The sequence below is a fragment of the Triturus cristatus genome, chromosome 10 (assembly GCF_964204655.1).
Source record: "Triturus cristatus chromosome 10, aTriCri1.1, whole genome shotgun sequence".
Lineage (NCBI taxonomy): Eukaryota > Metazoa > Chordata > Amphibia > Caudata > Salamandridae > Triturus > Triturus cristatus.
The window spans coordinates 815272530-815300313 of NC_140593.1; positions in this window are offsets into that span (position 1 = coordinate 815272530).

A 27784-nucleotide genomic window follows, 5' to 3' on the forward strand; every position below is an offset into this window, starting at 1 on the left:
CTATCACTTCTTCTGCATTTCTTTCAACCATTTTCTCTTTCTCAATTGGACAACCGTCTCTAACCTCATAACCTCTACCACTGGTGTCAACTGCATACAATAATTTTTTGCTCTGTGAATAACTCTCTTCGTTAAAAAATGGCTCTGAACTGGAACTGTGTTTCCATTCTCCCAAAAAAACATCACAACATTTTTTTTTATTAATAACTTTTTTCCTCCTACTTTTGGCCTTCATTACATGGATTGGTTTATCTAGTGATTGAATTCTGTTTAATACTAAAAAGAACAGTTTCCTTTTTATTTCAAAAGCCTTTTCAACACTTTTTTGAATATGCTTCTTCTTTTTATAAAATAAAGCTCTCTTTTTATATTTCTTCATATCTTTCAGCAAATTATGCACTACTCTCTTGTAAAAAAAAAATTGCGTAATTCCTTATACTGATTTTGCCTTCTTTTACCATACTTTGTCTCCTTTGACTGACCATTTGCTTTTTTGCTTTTCCTCTTATTTAGAATTTTTTTTTTAGTTGAAGGATTCTCAGTAGTTCTAGCATTACGTACATTCTGCTTGGTCCTACAAACATTTTTAATAAATTGCTTTGTGATCTTACCAGAAGATTGTTTCCTTTTAGCCACATTATCTTGTACATTCAATACTTGTGGTTGATGTTTCTTCAAGTAATCCTCCTGTCTCTGTTCTTTTCTTTTTCTGGCATGATTTCTCTATTTTAACGTTGAAAAACAGTATCTGTAAAAAAGAATCACAAATAAATGTGACAATGGTTAAAACACTACATGCATAGTGCATAATCCTTTGAAGCAGTTCATGCCCTAAAGTCTACCTCACTTGGGGCCTCATGTAGGTAAATAAATTTTACCGGTTCATAAATACCGAGCCGTACCGAATCGGTAAATTAGAACCGGTAAGTTATATGTAGGTAAAAATTCGGTAACAGTTACCGATTCGGTAACATTCGGTAAATACGAATCGGAAGTCACCGAATCGGTAAATACCGAGGTGGTATCCACCGAATCGGTAAATACCGAGGTGGTATCCACCGAATCGGTAAATACCGAGGTGGTATTTAGCGAATCGGAAAATACCGAGGACACTACCACCTTCCCTTAACTAAGTAGCCAATATCACAATCATGTCATTATAGAAGGTCTCTCAGGCTTGAATAGGGGACCCCATACCTCAAAGATCAGCTTAGTGAAATCACATCACAGGAGCATCAGGAGTCTCCTCGCAGGAAGGCTCGTCTTCGGTCTGAATAATAAACATGACGTCTGAGATATGAAAAGCACCAACTGTCAGGTATGTGCAGCTGCGCGTGTGCCATGGCTAAATCGTGGGTCGAACAACCTAGAGTGGAAAACAAGCATTGTGTAAAATTCCAGACTGTGTGTCACAGCATGTACAGACCAAGGTCGCTGCGCAGAGCTTGGGATGGGAACAACAGAATGCACTCGTCTGAAGGAAGTCTCGAGTCAGCAGTTTATTCAAGAAAGAACATGTAAACGCAGTGTCGTGTGCAAAGACACAAATATGGCTACATAACATTCAACGTGGTAATGCCAACTGAACAATGCATGTACGTATTCAGGGAGAACTCACTACACGCCCCCTTGAGCGAAGCAATATGTAATAGGCACGAAAAGAGAGAACGCAGAGTTCAGTTTCGTCAGAGCAGAACAGGGCGTAACCAATGCAGCGCCAAAGTCCTACAGTCCAATTAATTGCAGCATACAATTCCAAAAACACAATGCAAGTATAGTAAAAAACTCAAGCAGACCATCAGGAAGAGAAAAATGAGAACTAAAAGAAATAAATGTTGCGCCAGGGTGCTGTCCAGTAGCACAGGCGCAATGGACGACAATCCAGTTAATCCATGAATGTATAGGCAGCATATGTGGCCACGGCTTCCAACAAGCAATCGTTTTCAGGGCCACTAAAAGTCTCAGCCATCCAATTGAGTAAAGAAAAGGAACATACGTGTTCTCCAACCAACGGAGCCTCTAGCACAATCAGAGGGCACCCGGAATGTTCCTCCAAATAGCTCATGGACAAGAAGTCGTAGGCTGCCGCTGAGATGTCCCAATTACCCAGGATACCATGCGCCGCTCCACACGCCATGATCCGGACACCAGAACAGGACAACTCGTGAGACACTAAGGGCCTCATCAGTCGATCGAAATCCGGCACCGGAGACACCATGTTGGTCAAGCACAAATCCAGAGGCCATTCAAAGGGACAATCCAGGCAGTGCAATACAGGTTGTACGCAGGTGAAGTAGGAATACCTGAAGGATAATCCATAAGCCAGGCTCAAAGTCGCCAATGGCAAAGTACCATAGAAGTCAAGCATCCTATCACGAAGAAGATGCAGACGGGACAGGTGCTCGTGTGGCACAGAAGGAGCAGCCATTCCGTAGTATGAAAAGTAAAAGCAGCACACCTGCCACCAGCGCCAGAAGCAGCGGAACACCTCCAAAGATGCTCGAGAACAGTGAATGAACAAATGCCGGAATTACACCACAAATTGTTTGGAAAGAGGTCACGAGACCCGAGCCCCACATGTTAGAAAAAATTGAGCCAGGCCGGTCGTGGACGAGGCATTGATAATACTTTGGATCAAAGAGCCGAAATGCAGGGGGAGGTCAGTATTCAGAGGCGCCTGTTCCTCAGTGCGCGTAGTAGCAACGTGAAGGACAAATATTTTAACGAGAGGAAGTCAAAGGCACCTCTTTGTGGGACAATGGCGCTCTATTCTGCTCAACTTGTTGGACTCTGCTTTCAAGGTTGGAATCGAAGGCCAGATGGAAACATCCCGCCGCCCATGCGGGGGTGGAAAAAGAACAGTATTGCAGCAGACAACTTCATGCGAGACAGTTATGTACGGGATTACCACTCACATCCCGCAGCAAACTTCATTAATCATTATTAAATGAATACCGTTTGCAAGCACAGTGAAAGAAGGTGTAATCACAGGCACTGGGATACCTCGTAGGACGCACGCCAAAATCGGGGCTTGTACATTGCATGCGCCGTGTACTTGCATGTGCCTATTGTCTCATGTATGAATCCTAGAAGTGAGAGTGCTAGAGCTAATATCTATAACGGCTTAGGCCTTCTCCATGTTTGCTTGGTCAATAGCTCTCAGTCTGGAAGCCGCATCACTGTGCGGCAACTTGCAGACCTCGTTGTAAATAGCATACGCGCACCTTTTGGTTCTGCCACCCACGGGACCATTCACAATATCATTCCATTCGGTATGCACATTGATGGAGTGGGTGGACTTCCTGATCCTGTAGATGTGCTCTGTGTCAGCTGGTGGACAGAGTGGGATGTGTGTCCCATCAATGCAGCCAATATAATGGGGGAAGTAATTCCTGAAGGAACGGGACAGGCAACTCTGGGATACACCACCCACCGCAGCTGTCACCACCTGAGAAATGCCGGATGCCAGCAGATGTGGGCTGCAGAGCACCTGCACATGTGGGGGTATGGCGTGCGCCCTTCTCATTGGCTGGTCCAGGAGTGGGTGCGGGTCCCTGATTGAGTCCATGATGGTTTCGGGGTGTAGCCTGTACCTCTCATGTATCTCTGCATCAGTCAGCTGGAATAGTGTGATGCGCTGTCTGTGGATGCGTTCCTTCCGTCGCCAAACCCTCAGTCCTGCTGCCTCTAGACGTAGGCGCATTGCAATGACGTACATAGCTGCCAGGGTGTCCACGCTGTTGCATTTTGGGATTGCTTAGCTGCACTGTTGTTGGTTACCACCTGCTTTCAATCCGTGTTAATTACCGACTCTTATTTACCGATTTTCTTGGATTTCTTAATTACCGAGTGCTCCTACATGTCATTTTAACTTTTTACCACTTCATATTTACCACTTCATATTTACCGATTCGTTAATTATGTATTCGGTATATATGAATCGGTATTTACCGCCTCATATTTACCGAAAAGTGGTTTTTGGTCTCCTACATCTCACTTGTCTGAATACCGGTCGGTAACGGAATATTTACCGAAATTGGGCCGTTACCGACCGGTATTTCGCTACCTACATGAGGCCCTAAAAGACTACATGCTAACTGACTGAATGATTACAGTACTATAAGGAAACACACTGGGTGAGTGACAGGGTGTTTGCTAGAAGTGTATGAAAACTGACTGGGGAAATGAAGGTGTGAAAGACAAGTGTGTAGGTGGTTAGAGGACTGCATGCATAGTGGATAGGCATTTGAAGCAGTCCATGTGCTAATGCCTGTGTCGCTGCATGAGTACTTGGATACTGACTGAATGATTAGAGTACAGCAAGGAGAGTGCCTGGGTGAATTTATAAGTGGTTGGCTTTTGGCGCAGTGAATGGATTAGTACTTGGTACTGAATGGGTCACTACAGGAGTGCAAAGGGAGTGACAGGATGTTTGCTGGACTGTATGGATACTGACTAGGGAATTGAAGGTGTGAAAGACAAGTGTGTAGGTGGTTAGAGGACTGGGGTTTGAAGCAGTCCATGTGCTAAGGCCTGGGTTGCTGAATGAGTACTTGGGTACTGACTGAATTATTACAGTACTGCAAGGAGAGTGCATGGGTGAATTTATAAGTGTTTGGGTTTTGGCGCAGTGAATGGATTAGTACATGGTACTGAATGGGTCACTAGAGAAGTGCAAGGGGAGTGACAGGGTGTTTGCTGGAGTGTATATATATTGACTGGGGAATTGAAGGTGTGAAAGACAAGTATGTAGGTGGTTAGAGGACTGCATGCATAGTGGATAGGCGTTTGAAGCAGTCCATGTGCTAAGGCCTGACTCAGTGCATGAATACTTGGGCACTGACTGAATGATTAGAGTACTGCAAGGAGAGTGCCTTGGTGAATTTATAAGTGTTTGGGTTTTGGCACAGTGAATGGATTAGTACATGGTGCTGAATGGGTCACTAGAGGAGTACAAAAGGAGTGACAGGGTGTTTGCTGGAAGTGAATGAATACTGACTGGGGAATTTAAGGTGTGAAAAACAACTGTGTAGGTGGTTAGAGGACTGCATGCATAGTGAATAGGCGTTTGAAGCAGTCTATGTGCTAAGGCCTGACTCAATGCATGAATACTTGGGTACTGACAGAATGATTAGACTACTGCAAGGAGAGTACCTGGGTGAATGTATAAGTGGTTGGCTTTTGGTGCAGTAAATACATTAGTACATGGTGCTGAATGGGTCACTGGAGGAGTGCAAGCGGAGTGATAAGGTGTTTGCTGGAGTGTATCTATACTGACTGGGGAATTGAAGGTGTGAAAGAGAAGTGTGTATATGGTTAGAGAACTGCATGCAGAGTGCATAGGCGTTTGAAGTAGTCCATGTAAATGTAAATTTGATACTTGTATAGTGCACTACTCACCCGCAAGGGTCTCAAGGCGCTTGTATGAATACCGCTGTGGAACCCATCCTGGCTTTCCCTGTGAGGTGTCCACTCCTGGGCACCCCCAAGGTGGAGGCCAGGCATCCTTAGCGTTGTGGGGGCCGTTGTGGAGATTGAGCAAGCTATCCATGTGCTAAGGCCTGGTTCACTGCATGAGTACTTGGGTACTGACTGAATGATTAGAGTACTGCAAGGAGAGTGCCTGGGTGAATTTATAAGTGTTTAGAATTTGGCACAGTAAATGGATTAGTACATGGTGCTGAATGAGTCACTGGAGAAGTATAAGGAGAGGGACAGAGTGTTTGTGGGAACTGTATGAATACTGTCTGTAATATTGAAGGTGTGAAAGACAAGTATGTAGGTGGCTAGAGACTTACATGCATAGTAGATAGACATTTAAAACAGTCCATAGAGTAACACTTGGATCACTGCAAAACTATCTGAGTACTGACTGTATCATTACAGTACTACAAAAAGAGTGACTGGGTGAATCTTTTTAAGTTTTTTAGTTTTGGTGCAGTGAATAGATTAATACTTAGTGCCACATGAGTCAGTGAATGTGTGCAATTGAAGTGACAGAGTGTTTATTGGAGTTTATAGATACTGACTGGGAAATTGAAGGTCTGAAAGACAATTGTGTTGGTACTTAGAGGCCTCCATGCATAGTGGAAACACGTTTGAATCAATCTATGTGCAAAGGCCTGTCTCACTCCATTAGTACTTGGGTACTGACTGAATGATTATACTATTGCAAGAAGAGTGCCTGGGTGAATTTATAAGTGTTTCAGTTTTGGCGCAGTGAATGCATTACAACATGGTGCTGAATGGGTCACTGGAACAGTGCAAGGGGAGTGATAGAATGTTTGCTGGAAGTACATGGATACTGACTGGGGAATTGAAGCTGTTAAAGACAAGTGTATAGTATGTTAGAAGACTGCATGCATACTGCACAGACATTTGAAGCAGTCTATGTGGTAATGCATGGTTCACAACATGAGTACTTGGAAACTGACTAAATCATTAGACTACTGCTAGGACAGTGCCTGGGTAAAACTTTTACATTTTCAGTTCTGGCGCAGTGAAGAGAATAGTACATGGTACTGAATCAGTCACTGGATGAGTGCAAGATGACTGACAAGATGTTTATTGACATATATAGATACTGGCTAGTTAATTAAAGAAGTGAAAGACAAGTGTGTAGGTGACTAGAAGCCTGTATGCATACTGTATAGGGTTTAAAGCAGTCCATGTTGAAAGGCCTGGCTCACACCATGAGTACTTAGACACTGACTGAATGATTAAAGCACTGCAAAGAGAGTGCCTGGGAGAATTTATAAGTGTTTGGGTTTTTGCGCAGTGAATGGATTAGTACATGGTGCTGAATGGGTCACTAGAGGAGTACATGGGGAGTGACAGGGTGTTTGCTTGAAGTGTATGGATACTGACTGTGGAATTAAAGGTATGAGAGAAAACTATGTAGATGGTTAGAGAACTGCATGCATAGTAGATAAGCATTTGAATCAATGCATGTGCAAAAGCCTGCCTCACTCCATTACTACTTGAATATTAACTGAATGTTTAGAAGTATTGCAAGGACAGTTCCTCGGTGAATACATAAGGAATGACTACCTTTTAATTCTACCTAAACTTGAGAACAGGAAATGTTTTAAGCAGTTATGTATATTCAAAGAAATGAAGTACTCAAATGCTTCTCTCACAGTGGTTACACAAATGCACACAGACTCACAGTGTGATTCTAGAGAACAACCACTAGCCCTGGGAGTTTACCAAAACTCATTCACTACTGTGGAAATGGTAAGGGAACTGCACACAATCTACATATTTCAGGACTGCACTTTTGTGTCAAAGCCTGACTCATTTAATCAAAGCATAAGCAAAAACTGCCTTCTAATGCTACTAAAACTTGACAACAAGACAGGTTTTAAAACAGTTATCTGTCAGCAAATACACGATGTTACCAAATGCTTCTCTCACAGTGGTTCCCAAATGCACACAGATTCACAGTGTGATTCTAGACAAGCAACACTATCCCTACCAGTTTACCAAAACTCATTCACTACTGTGCAAGGGGTAAGGGGACTACACACAATCTACATATTAAAGTACAGCACATTAGTGTCAAAGTATGACTCATTTTATCAATGCATAAGCAAAGACTGGCTTCTGTTGCTACTAAAACTTGACAACATGACAGGTTTCAAAACAGTTATCTGTCAGCAAATACACGATGTTACCAAATGCTTCTCTCACAGTGGTTCCCAAATGCACACAGACTCACAGTGTGATTCTAGACAAGCACCACTATCCCTAGGAGTTTACCGAAACTCATTCACTACTGTGGAAGGGGTAAGGGGACTGCACACAATCTACATATTTCAGAACTGCACTTTAGTATCAAAGCCTGACTCATTTAATCAAAGCATAAGCAAAAACTACCTTTTAATGCTACTAAAACTTCACAACAAGACAGGTTTTAAAAGAGTTATCTGTCAGAAAATACATGATGTTACCAAATGCTTCTCTCACAGTGGTTCCCAAAAGCACACACACGCACAGTGTGATTCTAGACAAGCACCACTATCCCTAGGAGTTTACCAAACTCATTCACTACAGTGGAAGGGGTAAGGGGACTGCACACAAACTACATATTTCAGAACTGCACTTTAGTGTCAAAGCCTGACTCATTTAATCAAACCATAAGCAAAAACTGCCTTCTAATACTACTGAAACTTGACAACAAGACAGGTTTTAAAACAGTTATCTGTCAGCAAATACATGATGTTACCAAATGCTTCTTTCACAGTGGTTCCCAAATGCACACAGACTCACAGTGTGATTCTAGACAAGCAACACTATCCCTAGCAGCTTACCAAAACTCATTCACTACTGTGGAAGGGGTAAGGGGACTGCACACAATCTACGTATTAAAGTACAGCACATTAGTGTCAAAACATGACTCATTTTATCAATGCATAAGCAAAGACTGGTTTCTAATGCTACTAAAACTTCACAACATGACAGGTTTTAAAACAATTATCTGTCAGCAAATACATGATGTTACCAAATGCTTCTCTCACAGTGACTCCCAAAATGCACACAGACTCACTGTGTGATGCTAGACAAACAACACTATCCCTTGCACGGATCACTGACAAAATATCAAGAAGAAGAATATCGACCTACAAAAATATCGAGGAAAAAATATAGAATGACAAGATATCGAATCCCTATCTCCAAACAGGTAAGTACAAAAATATAGAATCCAAAATATCGTTGCAAAAAATATAGTTGATCAAAATATTGAATTTTCTTAAATGTCTTAAAAGTAATGTAAAATTAAGGAAATAATACATACAATTAACTAAAACATACTTAAAAATACTTAAATAACTTTAAAATTAATAAATAATTAATGTAAGTAAAAAATAACAAACTTAATACATATATATTAACGTAATATTAATTAAAAATATTCAATATTTTTTGCGTAGGATAGCGGGCGGGTAAAATTTACTATTACCACTCCAGTAAGTGCAATAGTAGGGAAAGCGTTGGATAGCGGGAGGGTAAAAATTGCTATTCCCACTCCAGAGAGTGCAATAATAGGGAAAGCATTGGATAGTGTAGGGGTAAAAATTACTATTCCCACTCCAGAGAGTGCAACAGTAGGGAAAGCATTGGATAGCGTGAGGGTAAAATTTACTATTCCCACTCCAGTGAGTGCAACAGTAGGGAAAGTGTTGGATAGCGTAGGGGTAAAAATTACTATTCCCACTCCAAAGAGTGCAACAGTAGGGAAAGCATTGGATAGAGTAGGGGTAAAAATTACTATTCCCACTCCAGAGATTGCAACAGTAGGGAAAGCGTTGGATAGTGTAGGGGTAAACATTACTATTCCCACTCCAGAGAGTGCAACAGTAGGGAAAGCGTTGGATAGCGTAGGGGTAAAAATTACTATTCCCACTCCAGCGAGTGCAACTGTAGGGAAAGCGTTGGATAACAAGGGGTAAAAATTACTATTCCCACTCCAAAGAGTGCAACAGTAGGGAAAGCGTTGGATAGCGTAGGGGTTAAAATTATTATTCCCACTCCAGTGAGTGCAAAATAAATTAATTATTAATACCAAAAAAAGCATTACAATTATTTACCGAGCACACAATATTTAATAATGAATTAATTATAAATACCAATATTTTTTTAATGAATTACCTATTAATAATGAATTAACAACCAATTAATTTTCTATACCAAAAATTAATAAATACAAATAATACCAATTAATAATTAATTAATAAGAAATTAATTATCAATATACAAAAATTATTTCAATAATTATTTATTTACAATTAAATTACTTCCCACCATATTCCCCTATAAACCCACAACCCGCTACAATTAAAAAATTAATACAATTAACATAATTATCAATTAAACAATTAATACAAATTAATTACCAATTAATACAAAATATTTACCAATTATTAATTAATCAACAACCTATTAATTTTCAATACCAATTAATAATTACCTAATAACAATTAAATTACTTCCCACCCTATTCCCCTACAAACCCACAACCCGCTACAGAAGTAATACGCAAAATTAAAATAAAAATATTTAATAATTCCTAAAAATTATTATTTAATGTACTATAATTAAATTACTTCCCACCCTAATCCCCTATAAACCCACAACCCGCTACGGAATTAAATTACACAAAAATGAAATGACATCAAATTCATTACTTTAAAAATTTTCAAACATACATTCCAAAATTAATACATACTTTTAACACATATACAAACACTTAAAACACTATAAAAAAATCGCGATTTTTAACAACTATATTATGACTGTCGATATTACTTACGTCTATATTATTTAAATCGATATTTCTTACCTGATTTTCGATATTCTTCACCACTATATTTTGGCAATTCGATATTCTGTCCATTCTATATTAAAAACTTGATATTCTGTCCAGTCGATATTTTTTATTCGATATTATGTCTGTTTACCCCCTTGCACTATACCAAAACACATTTCTTCATCTAGAAGGAGTACTACATTTTAGTGTAGAAACATAACTCATTTCACAAATTCATAAACAATCACTGATTTCTAATTGTACCAAAATATAAAAACAGCACAGTTATCTCCCTGCAAACACATGAAAAACACAAATGCTTATCACAAAAGACCTCCTCTCAATTAAATAACTCACCTTTCAAGTAGTTTTGTAGATTAAGAAGTATATCAGTCACACACCATATTTTCTTATACAGAATCTCTGCACTGTGCACCTGTCAGCAAAACCAAAGAATGGCAAAGTGTCCCTCTCATTTTCCCCACATATACATGTAAACATCAAATCACATTCCTTCCCACATAAATTCAAAACCAAACACACATTTCTATTGGTTAAAGATTTCAACCCTTTCCAAATGACATAAATTTGAACCCTTCCCCCAATCTGCCTTCTGCCTGTTACCATAGAAACAGGTAATGGAACACTGTACTGAGCACACAGGTCACAAGTTCAGCACACAATGTTGCTAATCAAGACAGCAAGTGTGCTTGACTTTTCAACATATCAGCTTATCATATATAATGTTCCTTACAATCAGTTTTTGTTAACCAATAAGAATCAGGCGTTTAAAAAACAGAAATATGCACCCTACCTTTCAGTGTAGATGGTTGTCAAACAACCAATGATTTCTTGTCTTTTTTCAAAACTGCATCTTAGCCACCATTTTAGAAAAATCTTACTTTCCAAACTACCATTTCATTTACAGACACCATCTGAGTGCATCCAGACCTCCTTTCAAGATGGTTTGAGTGTGGATTGTGGGACACAGCTATATTTTCTGGAGCCAAAGGTATGCAGAATACAAAGGCATTCACAAAGACCTAGGTGTGCCAAATGTAGACATTAAATGGATTGGACAGAGAGGGTTAAAGTGGCACCAATTGATGCCATTGGTGAAATCCTTCATGCATATCCAACACCCTGACCTCATAATAGTGCACTGTGGTGGCAATGACCTAGGCACTGGGGTATGTCTGGAAATGCTTATGAAGGACACCTTTGCAGAACTGATTTCACTTTTCCCCAAATCTGCCTTTGTGTATTCTAACATATGCCAAAGGCAGAAATTGAACTGGTCCAATCATTTTTGTCCACAGATTGAGAAAGCTAGGAAACATGTGAATAAATCTGTTTCTGCTTTTCTCCGAGACTATAGAATGGGGTCCATTTTCAATAACAATCTGCGCTTTCATATGCAAGAGATGTATAGGAGAGATGGAGTACACTTTACTGATGAAGGAAACAGAGTCTTCCTCAACAACTTTAGACTCTGTATAGGTACTTACTTATAAGTACCAAAAACTCTCAATGAACACAACAGCTCTTTTTAGAGCCACTCAAGAACAAAACACTTAAGCTTGATGTTTATCTCCCAAAAATGTCATTTTTTTTCCCTTGCATCCGCGCACCCAACGCGTTAGGAACCGCTCACCCAACGCGTGAGAATCCGTGCACCCAACACGATAGGATGCGCGCACACTGCGCACATTTTGCCGTTTTTTTTTTAATGGGGGCCCCAGGGGGTCCTTCTGGGACCCCCTAAGCAGATCTAGAGGGTCAGAGTATTTCCACTCTGCCCCCTTTATATGTTTTACACACTTATTCCCCTTGCTTCTTCAGCCTCGCTTCTACCGAGGCAGAAAAGGGCCGCCAACAGTTCCTGGTTTCGAATGTAGACAGACACTCGACAGCCAATTAGCATTCAGGGCGTGATCGTCAGGGTGCGCGCTCGGTTCGGGGAGGGTTCACTTACGGTGCGGGTAGGGTACACGGATCCTCCCCGGCCATAGATATCACTAACTTTTTTACCCTAATTTTCTCAGGGACTACTGAACAGAATCACACTATTTATGCAAAAGGCACGAGTCTGCCGAAAACTTTTCTCCCACATGGCAATCCGATAGTTCTCAAATAACTTTGTCCAATATTTCCAGTGAATTTCTGGTTCTCCACTTTCACTTAACCCCTTCGCTGCCAGGCCTTTTCCCCCTCCTGTGCCACGCCCTTTTTTGGCTATTTGGGGTAGTGCGCGCTGAGGCCCCTGTAACTTTTTGACCACATAAGGTATCCACGCCAAATTTGCGTCCTTTTCATTCAACATCATGGGGATTCTGAAGGTACTCAGGGTTTGTGGATTCCCCTGGAGGGGTCACAGAAATGAGCCAAAATACAGCAAAATTTAAGTTTATTTTGGGAAAATGGGAAAAACGGGCTGCAAATGAAAGCATCTGGGTTTTTCCCTGCAAGTGTTATCAAAAAAGGGTTTGTGGGGCTGAAATCACCATTTTACCAGATTTTAGGGGATACCAGACTTTTGTCAGAAACCCAACATTTTTTACACCGTTTTGGCATTTTTCTGGGACATAGCCTATTTTTGCTATTTTTTGTGCTTTCGACCTCCTTCCAGTTAATGGTAGAAATGGGTACAAAAGCAATAATAGATCCTAGAAAGCTATACATTTTAGAGAAGTAGACAAAATTCTGAATTCAGCAAGGGATCATATGTGTAGATCCATCAAGGTTTCTTTATAGAAACTAACAGTTAAATATAGGATAAATATTGGATAAATTGAAAATTTGTTGAATAAAATCTCCTTTTGTGTCAACGTTTTCACCTGTAACTTCTTCTAATTATGACAGCTCTTTGAAAGCAATGTACCGTTACATCCGCTGGACATTACTGGTTGTGGGGATATATAGGACTTGTAGGTTCACCAAGAACCCGACGAACCCAGAGCCAAAAACTGAGCAGCAACTTGCAATGGTTTTTTATTATGTACCGGGTATATAGTAATTATTCTGTAAAAATGTGCACATGGAAAAATCGGTATGAAAGACACCTATGTATTTCTGAAATGGGAACAAAATATAGAGTTTAGAAACAGTAGATATTTGCACATTTCCGAATTTGGGAATACTCATACTAGCATGAGAATTATCACTCATTTTTTAGAATGACTTCTTTTTTACACAATGTCTTTCATTTGGAAGGCAGAAATGCATCGAAAGTCAATAGGTAATAACAGGTCCTTTACTAATCTGAATTACCCTAAGTCTCCTGACAAAAATGGTACCTCACTTGTAGGGGTAGGCATAGTGCCCACGACAGGAAATGGCTCAAAACCCAACGTGAACACACCACATTTTCACAATGCAAAATTACCCTTTTTTAGCAAAGTGCCTAGCTGTAGTTTTTTAACCCTAGCTCTGCCGGCACCTAGGGAAACCTAGCAAACCTATACATTTTTGAAAACTAGACACCCAGGTGGATCCAGGATGGGGTGACTTGACTGCATCCCACCAGGTTCTGTTACCCAGAATCCCCTGCAAACCTAAAACATTGCCAAAAAAACACTTTTTCCCCACATTTCTCTGGTGGAAAGTTGTGGAATTTGCATGGATCCACAAATTCCAACCCACCCCGCGTTCCCCAAAGTCTTCAGAGAAAAATGGTACCTCACTTGTGTGGGTCAGCCTAGTGCCCGCGACAGGAAACGGCACAAAACGTAACGTGGACACACCTCAATTTTGTAGCGAAAAATGACCCTTTTTAGGCAAAGTGCCTAGCTGTAGTTTTTGAACCATAGCTCTGCCGGCACCTAGGGAAACCTAGAAAACCTATACATTTTTTAAAACTAGCCACCCAGGGGAATCCAGGATGGGGTGACTTGACTGCCTCCTACCAGGTTCTGTTACCCAGAATCCCTTGTAAACCTAAAAAATTGCCAAAAAAAACACATTTTCTCCACATTTCTCTGGTGGAAAGTCCTGGAATCTGCGTGGATCCACAAATTTCCACCCACCCCGTGTTCCCCAAAGTCTTCTGAGAAAAATGGTACCTCACTTGTGTGGGTCGGCCTAGTGCCTGCGACAGGAAGCGGCGCAAAACGCAACGTGGAAACACCTCAATTTTGCTGTGAAAAATGACCCTTTTGTGGCAAAGTGCCTAGCTGTAGTTTTTGAACCATAGCTCTGCCGGCAACGGGGGAAACCTAGTAACCCTATAAATTGCAGGGCATTCTGGGTAAGGAAACGTTGGAGGATCCATGCAAGCCATACCTCCCTGGAATCCCCCGGGTGTCTAGTTTTCAGAAATGTGTGGGTTTGGTAGGTTCCCCTAGGTGGCCGCCGAGCACCGGGCCAAAAACCCAGGTGACCCCCCTTGCAAAACCAGGTCGTTTTGAGGTAGGCAATTTTCATGTTGCCTCACTACGTTGTGGGCCCTTGCCTGTCGCGGGTACTTGGGCCTCCCACACAAGTGAGGCACCGTTTTTACCGGGGGAACGCTGGGTGGTAGGTAATTTGTGTCAGCCCACTGATGCCATAACTTTCCCACACAAAAATGTGTGAAAAAGGTGAATTGTTTGGCTAAATTTGAGGTTTGCAGGGCATTCTGTGTAAGGAAACGTTGGGGGATCCACGCAAGCCATACCTTCCTGGAATCCCCCGGGTGTCTAGTTTTCAGAAATGTGTGGGTTTGGTAGGTTTCCCTAGGTGGCCGCCAAGCCAGGGGCCAAAAACTCATAGGACCCCCTTTGCAAAACCAGGTTGTTTTGTGATAGGTAATTATGATGTCTCCTCAATAGGTTTTGGGCCCTTGCCTGACGCGGGCACTAGGCCTACCCACGCAAGTGAGGTGCCATTTTTCTCTGAAGACTTTGGGGAACGCAGGGTGGGTGGAATTTTGTGGACCCACGCAGATTCCAGAATTTTCCACCACAGAACTGTGAGGAAAATGTGTTATTTTGGACACATTTTTAGGTTTGCAATGGATTCTGGGTATCAGAACCTGGTGAGAGCCAGTGAAGTCACCCCATCCAAGATTCCCCTCGGTGTCTAGTTTTAAAGAATGTACAGGTTTGCTAGGTTTGCCTACGTGCTAACTGCGCTAGGGCCCAAAATCCACAGGTATGCACATTGCTAAAAAAAATCCGGAGCCCAGTGGCCTTTCTGCCGCCCTGGGGGGGAATCGGGGAAGGGGGTTTCATCCTGATATGCCCCTAAAGGGGCAGAAAGACTGTGGCTATTTTTTGTGGGGGTGGGGGCATTGGTATGACCATTTTGGGCAGCCCCCACCCCCACGCATAAAAAAAGCCTGCATACTCGCTGGCGCCTAGTAGGCTTTCTGCCCCCCCAGGCGGAAGATCAGGGGCCACTGCCACCATCTGCCCTCCCGGGGGGGGCAAAAAGACTGGAATTTCTCTGGGGGTGGGGTGGGGTGGGGTATTGTCATGCCCATTTTGGTGAGCCCCTACCTCTACACTAATAAAACAAAAAAATCCATGGTTTCTAGTGGGCATTCTGCGCCCCCAGGGGGGGTCAGATTGGGGGCTACAGCTCTCATCTGCCTCCTGGGGGGCAGAAAGACTGTCATTTTTGTGGGGGGGAGGGTGGGGCATTGGCGTGCCCGTTTCGGGCAGCCCACACCCTAAAAACATTTGGGCAAAAAAAATCCCTGGTGTTTAGTGGGCTTTCTGCCCCTCCGGAGGGGCAGATTAGGGGCCAATGCCCCATCTGCCCCCTGGGGGGGGGGGCAGAAGGACTGTAATAATTGGGGGGTGGGGTGGGGGCATGGACCAGCCCGTTTTGGGCAGCCCCCACCCCTATTTTTTTTTTTTATTCCCTGGTGTCTAGTGGTCTTTTTGCCCCCCCTGGGGGGGCAGATTGGGGGCCAATGCCCCATCTGCCCCCCAGGGGGGGCAGGAAGGCTGTAATGGTGGCGGGTGGGTGGGGGCATTGGCGTGCCCGTTTCGGGCAGCCCCCACCCTAAAAAAAACTGAAAACAAATCCCTGGTGTATAGTGGGCTTTTTGCCCCCCCCGAAGGGGCAGATTAGGGGCCAATGCCCCATCTGCCCCCCCGGGGGGGCAGAAAGACTGATTATTGGGGGGTGGGGTGGGGGCACGGGCCTGCCCGTTTTAGGCAGCCCCCACCCCTATTTTTATTTTTTTGAAAATTCCCTGGTGTCTAGTGGGCTTTTTGCCCCCCTCCGGGGGGGGAAGATTGGGGGCTACTGCCCCCATCTGCCCCCCAGGGGGGGAAAAAAGACTAAATAATGCCACAATTATTTGGGGGAGCAAAGGCCCTTGCCCAAGGGGCCGCTCCCCCTCCCTGGTGTCTAGTGGGTGGATCCCTGCTTGGGGATCGCGCTCCTGTGGCGATCCCCAAGCAGGGATCCATTGGAAAGGGGAGATTCTCCCCTTTTCAACGATACCTCTCCCGTCTTTCTACGTGCTCAGGGGGCTGAGATAGCCCCATGAGCACGTACAAAGTGAAACTGAAATGAGCCTCTTGGCTCATTTCAGTTTCACTTTCAGTGTAATGACGTCGGCGCGACGTGCGCGCCGATCGCCATTACACTGAAAGGGGTGGGGGGCCTCGGGAGCTGGGGAAGCTCTTCCCCAGCTCCCGAGGCTATTTTTAATTAAAGGGATTCCCTCTGGTGCTCGCACCAGAGGGATTCCCCAGGGAATGCCTCATGACATGCTGGACACGTCATGGGCACAGCGCGACTGTGCTCCATGACGTGTCCAGCACGTCATGGGCACACAAGCGGTTAAAAAGGACAGTGGTTGGCTGATACCTGGAGTTCCCATGATGAGGCTAAAGCTAGGGCTAAGAGTGTTAAATATACAGAGGAGCAGGAATACTGGAGGAGGGTATGGCGCAAGGAGAAATGCGATTGCCTGCTGGGGAAATGGCCAAGTAACGTGTGTATCCTACTGTCTACATTACATAGTTAGCCCACTGTCACGGAGAACGATGAAAGGAATAGGTCTTAATGGTGTGTGTGTCACCATAGATGGCTGACACACTGCAAAGGTGAGTGTGCCGACGATAGTGCTCACACACAACTAACACGCACCCCGCCAAGGAATAAGGCACTGTACAGGCATACGTACCAAGCACAGAATGGCAAGTACAGATAAGTATAATAATATAGGACCCATTCCACTGGGAGGAATGAGGCTCTGTGCCGGTGTGCGTATCACTGTGAGAGGCAACACGCCAAGGATGACGCTGTGACAGGCACTGTAAGGGTGTGCGTATCACCAGAAAGGTAACACGACAAATGCAAATGGACGTACTGAAGGTGAGCGTGTCACAGTGCAGGAGGCGCAAGGAAACCAGGAGACTGGGGTGCTGACAGGCAAGAGAAAAATTAGGGTCTTACTTGGTGAACAGGCTTCTCTGTAGCCTCACCGTGACGGAGTACCTGGAAGCTGGGAATTTTCTTGCGGAATAGCACCGGACAGGGCTCCGGCCACGGGCTGAGCAGCACGGGGTCAAGACGGCGGCACTTGCTGGAGGCTGAAACGCTCACAGGAATCCCCTCATGGGAGGACTGGCTGAGGGGAGGCTGGTGCGCTGACAGGAATCTCACCAACAGGGGCGTTGGAAAGAATATTTTCACGTCGAGACGGCTGGAAGGAGGCTGGTGCGCCGGATGAGGAGTTTTCTCAGAAGCTGAAGGAATCCTCCTCCGCTGACAGGAACTTTGTATAGGGGCAACGGATCTGAGGCACCGGCTGAGGAGGTGGTGGAGGCTCACGCTGGGATGGGGAGGACAGATCCAGTAGAACCTTCTAGGTTCACTTGTCAGGAATACGCCTGTGAGGAGTTTTCTTGTCAGAAATTCTTGTGTGAGGAATTTTGTGCCCTCGAACAACTGAGAAGAAAAGAAGGAGTCTCACTCTGGTACGCTGCACATTTGAAGGCTGGTAGATGAGGTGGCAGGCATCCAGGATTGAGAGTCTCGAATATCAAAGACGAAGGTGATGGACGAGTTCCACAGCAATGAAAAGGTAACATGGGGAGCACTGCTACAAGAAAGTACTGGATGTGCTGGAGAGAGTACAGAAAGGGGAGATGACCAGCTGCCCCCTGCGCAGGATAGTCGCCAGTGTTAAGATTCAAAAGAAGGCAAAGAAGCAAGAAGAGGTAAGGTAGAACACTTTATTCTGGTCATTCACTCTCCACACTGAGAGTGTCCAACATCCCAACATCAACTCTCATGGAACATTCCATTGTATACAGGGAGAGGGGGATGCAGGGGAGGACTGTACCATATGGAAAAAAGGAAGAGAGTTGCAGGAAACATAAGGCGGGTTAAAAGTTAAAAGACGTTTAGAAAGTAAGGATGAAAGTTTTAAAGTTTAAAAAAAAAATACTAACTCTCAGATAATGGTTAGGCACAATGGGGACTGGACAGAATCTTGACTTGTCAGTCATCCCAGATCTGAAGTTCAGTGAACTGAGATTTCTGTGAAAAGCAAGGGGCATTGGCTGTAGGGCAACAGCCAAAAAGGAGGAACTAGATACAGCCCTCAGCTCCTATGAAAAGGAAAAGTTAGAGAGAGAAGGACACTCCTCAGAGGAAAACCCTGGAGAGGGTGAGGATGATTTCCTTGCCCACAGTAATGTAGGAGAAGAAGATGAAGGCTACATATCTCCACCCTTTCCCAGACCCCCTTCACCAGTGGGATGTGACAGGAGTCACTCTAGCAGAACCCCAAAAGAAAGGTGGTAGGAACCTTTGATGAAGTGTTTTACCTCCTCTCATTAGAGGAGAAAAAATGTGAACTCGAGGAAGGGAGACAACCCCCTGAAGAAAGAAGGGTCAAAATTGGCTTGAGACCCAGAGATAATGGTGGCAGCAATGTTAATAGGGAAAAAGAGGAAACCTTTGACTCCAAGATTACCAAAGGGATTGTCCCCAAGTTTAGTGATGGTGATGACATTGACAAATTGTTTGTAACCTTTGAGAGAGCCTGCAAAACTAGGAGGAAACCACCCCACTTAATCAATCAATCAGGGAATTGGGAAGCGCGCTACTCACCCGTGAGGGCCTCAAGGCGCTGAGGGGGGAGGGGGGCACTAGGACTCTCTATTGTGGGAGGTGGGAGTGAAGGGCAGTAATAGACTTCTGACCATTAATGAAGAAGTGGCTGAGCCCTACACGCATATGAAGGAAACCCTCATAAAATGTTTTGGACTCCCCACAGAAGAATACAGAGTGAAGTTTAGGGGCACCCATAAAGGTCAAAACCAGACATGGATGGATTTCTTAGACTCCTCGGACAAAGCACAAGAAGGCTGAATTTCCTTCAAGTCCAGTCAATTACTTGTCGTTCATGTTGGTAATCTGAAATGCTTAACACAGGTTCCCCCAGGAAAGCCTGACTACTTTTTGCCACACTAACAGGACTGAGCTAATGATTTATTATTGTGAATCCAAGGACCATCTTTAGTCTAGCAAATTAGTATTGCATGGGAGGCCTAACCAGCATCCCTACATAATACTCCACTTTTCCAAAGAGGCATGCATCAGATATGGTAGTTGATGTCCACTTGTGTGAAAGCAAACTCTCTGGCCAGGCTGCAAGGTTTGCCATAATTCGAGAGAGAAGAATGTTGGGTGAGCTTCCCTATGGTGTATACATATGCATATATGGAGGTATGTGAATGTTTCAGGTGCACAAGGCAAGGTGCATATTCAGTGGCATCTATATGCTTACAAGTACTTACTCCACATCAAAACTTATTAGGTCAACCTCATCTTTTCACTGATAAACATTCCTTTATTTATAAGAGACACCCCATGCCTGACGTCTGCACTTTTCTTCATTCAGTCATCCAACAATCTCATTCACGGTCTCCTCAATGTCTTTCCTTTTATAATAGAGAATGAAGCCCCAGTACCCACTTCTGTTCTTTCTTTGCGTCCACTTGTACCTCCACTCATCCTTCAATCTACATTCCCTCTTTTCTTGTTATTATTTTGTCTTGACGTGTCTTCTCCAGTTTGCACTAACCCTTTTTTAGGTCTCGCCTAGCGTTGCAGCGCATTCGCTGCTCACTCTGCGAGATCTATTGTTGTCGGGTTGCTTTTGGAAGTGGGTTGGAAGCTACGCCTCTGCTTTTCATTGGCGCGCGTCACACTTTATGTTAAACGCGCACTTGTGATTTGCAGTGAGGCTTTTTTGTCCCCTCCCTGTCTCCTTTCCGGCTCGCCCAGCCGGACTGGATATTTAGCTGGCGCACGGCGTCTCTTGTGCTCGTGCACAGCGTCCCTTCCGCCTTGTTACATCCAGTGACATAAATGTTAACAGGCCCCTGCTGTCCACCCATGCTCGTGCTCGCTGCAGTGTGTCCCAGATTGCTCATTTCCCTGTGATGGTGCAATCATTTCTCCTACTTAATCCTTTGCGCGCGCGGCGCGTCTTGCCTGGTTTCCGGAGAAGATGAAGATTCTAGCATGACATTTATACCACCGTCTGCGGCCCTGGCCACATCATCAAGAGATGAAAGGGTTGGATGAAAAGAGAGGGTTGAAGGTCGACGCAAGAGCACATTAAAAGGTACTCGCGGCCCCATGTACCGACAGCCTCGTACTGGGGTTCTTTGAGTCGCCCCAGGTTTATCTGAAAGTAGCAAAAACAAGGCACCAGGCCTGTCCAGACCCCGCTGTGCCAACCAGCTGCAGGTCATGCTTAGTCTCCGGCTCTACTAATGGTGTCCCCAATCTTGTTCTCCACGGCAACACTTTCACTTTAAATGTAAGGCATGGCAGAGGTGAGCGCCGCTCTTTAACATGTACCATGGCCTCGCGCCTTTATTTATAAACGGCGCCGCTTTCAATTTAAGTGCACCTTTAATCGTTTATGAACTGCACCGTTTTCTTCCACAACCCACTACAATATATTTACAATTCTTTATTTCAGACTGGCAAACCAATTTATTACCTTTCTGAACACGACAGCTGGTTCTTCTCCCGTCCCCCAATCATTGTTAATCCAACTTTCTTTCCTAACCCAGCCTCTCATCTCCCCACCCCTCCTCCATCATCAACTACTTCCCTTGCCGCTGTCTCCTGAGCGCTGCTCACTTGTCACTTGTCACAGCAGCCGATCTCTGTAAGACTTGTAACCTTTTACAAAACATAAGGCTTTTTAACCATTTAAATAGAGTTTAACATTTCAACTATATTTTCGGTTAATGTTCTTTTTACGGTTTCACAAATCTCTCGAACCCCACAGCCAAAAATGGTGGACTCGAGACTCTTAGGGTGGCATTGAAGTAGCCCTGCCCCTCACGGCACAACGCAGTGTTTTGGCTCCGCACACGCCCACTTGATGGACACCGCAATTTCACTTCTACATCTCAAGTTCAAGATAATGTCTTAAAATATTATTTACTCAGCGTCACTGCCTACAGCCTGTCGATCACTCCCTCTCCCCCACAGCAGTCACCTACGCTCAGGGCGGCAGCAGACTATTATCACATTCCGTGTCTCTGCTGTCGGCAGCAGACTATTATCACATTCCGCGTCTTTGCTGTCCCCTCAGCGGTGCATCGCAAACAAAATGGGCAGACAACTGAGCCCACAGCGGGGGTAGTGCCTCACCGCATTACAGCTGAACTCTGGGGTGTTCAGAGCAGGCGGCATACAGCACTGCTTCCAAGCAGCCAGTTAAGAGTGGGGGTAGTGCCTCACCGCATTATAGCTCAACTCTTGGGCATTCTGAGCAGGTGTACAAGGTTAGGGAGCACCATACACAGCATCCCCCCCCCTTTATGTGTGTACCTAATCGCAACCCCATTCAAAGGCAACATATGTATTGAGTTTCCTTCATGCAGCAACACAACGAGAAGCCTGTTTTGTATATGGTAAAATTAAACGCAGGCTTTCAACTGTTGACAGTTTCGGTAAGTCAAATGACCCGTTTCTGCACGTGTGGTGTGAAACCTGCTTCAGTGACACTTACAGGGGCCTCAGAGGCTAGTGTAAAAGGAATAACATTGCCGTTCACCTCACCAATAGCTCTAACTTTCACCAAAGCGAGATCTATTGCCTTGCAAATGCTGGTTTTGTGCTGTGACTGTTGAAAGTAACTGAACTATGAATTGGAGCGGACGACTATTTACCTCAAGGAATAATCACAACCCTTGTCAGGGTGTTCCTTAAAGTCAATACATTAACCTGGCAGCTATAGCACAGAACAGACAGGCTTACCTTAGGGCAATGTGTAAATAATGTATGCAGTATCAAAACAGTAATAAAGTCAAAATGCAAAACAATTCAAATCCCAAACCAAATCAGAAATATAGATTAAACTTTAATAAACCACATGACACCAAAATGACAAAAATCCAATATGAGGAACCAGAGATATGGTAACATTTTAAGTGCCTCTCTGTGACTGCCTGTTATGCCCTTCTTTCTCCTCTGTGCCATCTTGCTGCTAATTGCACTTTTGCCTTTTTTTGTGCCCCTCGCCCGTTTTCCCGCTGCTGCGTCCCTGCGGCCCCGCCCCCGCACTCCCATTCGCTGCCCCGCTCCCGCCTCCCAGCTGCTCCTCCCTCCCACCTACCCTTATATGGAGGCTGCGCAGCAGGCGCGCCGCTGGCGCGCGTCAGGCAAGCCCGTCTGCGCCCGTCCGAGCCTGGACCGCACCCAGTGCCAGGACCCTTGGCCCCCGTGAGCTGCACGACGCCCGCCTCTGCTACGCCTCCAGCAACCTCCTTGCACTCGTCGCTGGACGATCACGCACCTGCTGCTGGACCGCCCCTAAGCGCACCCAAGGACCCTTCTCCTGCCGGAACTGCAGCTTCACCAGCATCCGGCCCGCCAACCCACCTACCGAAGAACCCAACTCCCTCAGATGCATCTTGCTCAACACCCGCTCCGCCCGCAAACACGCCGCCGAACTCTGGGACCTACTCGACACCAACGCCCCAGACGTCGCCTTCCTGACGGAGACCTGGCTGAACCCCTCCTCAGCACCCAACATCACCATAGCCATCCCGGAAGGCTACAAAACCACCCGCAAGGACCGCACCAACGGAGTAGGAGGAGGAATTGCCATCGTCCACAGAAACACTCTCAAAATCTCGACAGACTCCGACGACACCCTCAGCACCGCCGAACACCTGCATTTCCAGATCCACACCGACCCCAACACCACCCTCAGAGGTACCCTCGTCTACAGACCCCACGGACCACGACCGCAGTTCAGCGACTCCATCGCCGACATCATCAGCACACACGCCCTTGCCTCCACGGACTACATCCTCCTTGGGGACCTGAACTTCCACCTCGAGAACAACAACGACTCCAACTCCTCCACCCTGATCGACAACCTCGCCAACCTCGGACTCAGACAACTCGTCACAACACCCACCCACTCAGCCGGCCACACGCTTGACCCCATCTTCTCAGCAAGCCCCGACGTCTTCTTCAACACACCACCGAACTCCACTGGACCGACCACCGCTGCGTCCACTTCACCTTCCGGAAACCCACCACACACCACCACACCCAGCAGATGCCTCACCGCCGCTGGAGCAAAGTCACCGAGAACCAGCTAACCACCGCCCTGGCCCAGAGCCCACCTGCAGACCCGACCGACCCCGACCCCGCAGCCCTTAGCCTCAGACAATGGATCGACGACTGCGCCAACACCCTCGCCCCGCTCAAGAAGCCCTCCAACACCCACACCAGCAGGAGAGCCAGCTGGTTCACCGAAGACCTCCAGGCCTCCAAGCGAACCTGCCGAAAACTCGAAAAAAACTTGATCCGTGAACAAACACCAGAAAGCTACAAAGCCCACAAGATCGCCACCCGCAGACACCACCACCTCATCAGAACTGCCAATAGGACCTCCTTCAAGGACCGACTAGACAACAACGCACACAACAGCAAAGAGCTCTTCAACATCGTGAAGGAACTCTCCAACCCCAGCTCCAACACCAACGACATCCCACCGTCATAAGACCTGTGCGACTCGCTGGCCACCTTCTTTCATCGCAAGATCACAGACATCCACGACAGCTTTATCGCCGTCACCACCCCGGCAACCGATGGACCAACATCAACAACGACGACACCATCAAGATCATGAACACCATCCACTCCGGATCCCCGGAACACCCCTGCCCACACCACATCTTCAACACAGCCAGCAGCACCATCGCACCCCATCTCTGGAAAACCATCAACATATCCTTCGAGACAGCGACCTTCCCAGAGAGCTAGAAGCACGCAGAGATCAACGCCTTACTCAAGAAACCCAAGGCAGACCCCAAGGACCTCAAGAAGTTCCGACCCATCTCCCTGCTCCCGTTCCCGGCAATGATCATCGAAAAGGCCGTCAACAAACAACTGACCAGCTTCCTCGAGGAGAACAGCATCCTGGACCCATCCCAGTCCGGGTTCCGCAGCAACCACAGCACCGAAACTGCCCTCATCGCCGAAACCGACGACATCAGGACCCTGCTTGACAACGGAGAAACCGCGGCCCTCATCCTCCTGGACCTGTCAGCCGCCTTCGACACGGTCTGCCACCGCACACTTCGAACACGCCTCCATGATGCCGGAATCCAAGGGAAGGCCCTGGACTGGACCACCTCATTCCTCTCCGGCAGAGCACAGAGCGTCCACCTCCCCCCCTTCTGCTCCAAAGCCACCGAGATCATCTGCAGCGTACCCCAAGGCTCATCCCTCAGCCCAACGTTGTTCATCTACATGGCTCCGCTCTCTCACGTCGGCACGACCTTAACATCATCTTCTATGCCGACGGCACCCAGCTGATCCTTTCCCTCACCAAAGACCCCCACACCGCCAAAACCAACCTCCACGAAGGAATGAAGGCCGTCGCCGACTGGATGAGAAACAGCCGACTGAAGCTGAACTCGGACAAGACGGAGGTCCTCATCCTCGGATCCACCCCCTAGGCCTGAGACAACTCCTGGTGGCCGACTGCACTAGGAGCACCCCCTACACCCACCGACCGCGCACGCAACCTAGGGGTCATCCTCGACTCCACCCTGTCCATGAGTCCATGACGAAGCAGGTCAACGCCGTCTCCTCCTCCTGCTTCAACACCTTCCACATGCTTCGCAGGATCTTCAAGTGGATCCCCACCGAGACTAGAAGGACGGTCACCCAGGCCCTTGTCAGCAGTAGACTGGACTACGGAAACGCACTCTACGCAGGAGCACCGGCCAAACTCCTGAAACGGCTCCAACGCACCCAGAACGCCTCCGCACGCCTGATCCTCGACATCCCTCGCCGCAGCCACATCACACCCCACTTGAGAGAATTGCACTGGCTCCCCATCAACAAGAGGATAACCTTCAAACTCCTCACCCACGCACACACAAGGCACTCCACAACACAGGACCAGTGTACCTCAACAGCCGACTCAGCCTCTACACCCCCACCCGCCAGCTCCGCTCCGCAGACCGCGCCCCCGCCATCGTCCCCCGCATCCGAAGAGTGACCGCCGGTGGCAGATCATTCTCCAACCTCGCCGCCAAGACATGGAACATCCTCCCCATCTGCCTGAGGCAGACCGAGAACCTCCTAACCTTCTGGAGACTTCTCAAGACCTGGTTCTTCGAACAGTAGCAGCTTCCCCCCCAGCGCCTTGAGACCCTCACGGGTATGTAGTGCGCTTTATAAATGCGATGATTGATTGATGATTGATTCATTGATTGATAGTCAATGGTCGCAGTAGATTGGAACATAGGCACAATTTGATGGTGAACGTGGTGGAGTGTGGAGTGTGGGTCAGATAAACCAACCAGGTTCATCTTGCTCAAAGATTTTTCCTTTTGACTTACTCCTTTAAGTCCCAATCCATCAAAATGTACACACATCTTCAGCCCACAAGGCTTCAGGGGGGGCAATTAAGAGAGTCGGGCCTGATGTCGGTCAGAGCACTTGGTGCAGTTGCAAACATTCATTTTACAATGGGAGCTTGTGCAGCGGGCCCAAGCCGCCCACAGAACAAGCTCCCATTGTAAAATGGGAGTTTGCACATCCGTGCACCGTGTGGCAGGCACCTCATGGTGCCTGCCACACGGTGCAGCGATGTGAAGGGAAGCCCTATAGGTATGCCCCAGGGCCACAACCGGAGGGCCAGGGAAGAAGAGAACCCTGCTAGGGCCCCCCAAAGACACTTTCTGACAGCAGTTCCACGTCGGAAAGGCCGGCATGGAACTGCTCTCAGAAAGTGTCATCATAAGTGCGATGGCGGCCTTGTACATTTTGGACATTAAGTGGTCACCGCTGGTATACTTGATGAGGAGTGACAATGGAGGAAGGTCAGGCGGCTCTATAGGATAAGTCGGGACAGTGGACCTCAGTGCACTCAATAAGGCCTCTTGGAGCTTGTTGTGTCCTGGTAGCTTGAACAGGATATCAGCCTTATGCTCCTTCAAGTCCACTTTTTTGTCCTGGGTACAAGAGGAAACAGGTCCAGTCCTTCAGAGCTCCCCCCAGGACACAGACAGGCCTTTGTCCAGAAATTATTCTGAAATGGGTGCCCGAAGCTAGCAAATGTATGCCTGGCATTAGTTACTGGGTGAGAAAGATTCATGAACATGATCTTACTACTGGGGTTAACATTCCTGAGGGCAACCTTACCACGTTGGGCATTTTCAAATTGGTAAAAAAGTCTTTGTCAACAATTAACTTAGGCTCTGAAGACTGGGGTGGATATGGGGAGTACATTATAGCAATCCTAATGTTCTCCCACATCTAACAGTAAAATCCAGTTTATGAAAGACACTGCACCCCCTAATGAACCCAGAGACAGAAGTATGGTAAAACAAAAGCAAAAGGCTTTTCAGCAACCAGACAGTGGATACAAAAGAATTGTCTTGGCATCCTTTTTTCGTCTTTTCAAATGTGCCCCAAGTGTATATATGTAAACCCCAACAGATCTGTCATGTAGGATTTGACACTATAATGTCAAAAACGAGGCCCAGAGTCCCCAACCTGCAAATCCTGTGAGATTCAGAGGAGGAGTCATATCTGACCATTCAGGTCTACCTGTCAATCACAGTGACACTATGAGCACTCCACGAAATGCCCCAGACATCCCTTTGAACCATTTGTCAACCATCTATTATACTGCATTACCACACAACCATCCTCTTCTCACACACAACCAATGACAACCGTCTTTCAAAACTCTCCTCCACCAATAAGTGAAAATCACCCCCTACCCAGCCTACAACCATCTCTCAAAACAAATATTTTCATACTCTCACATAGACTCTACTCCCAAGGACAATCCCACCCCTCTCCTTCAACATATACAACTAACTTGTACCTCACGCTCAAATTCTACACCTCAAGCCACTACCAAAATACTAGAAAATACTACCCCTAGAACAACAATACCTGAACACAATCTTACACATTCAACAAATCCACACAATCACAACATACCTACATACATAC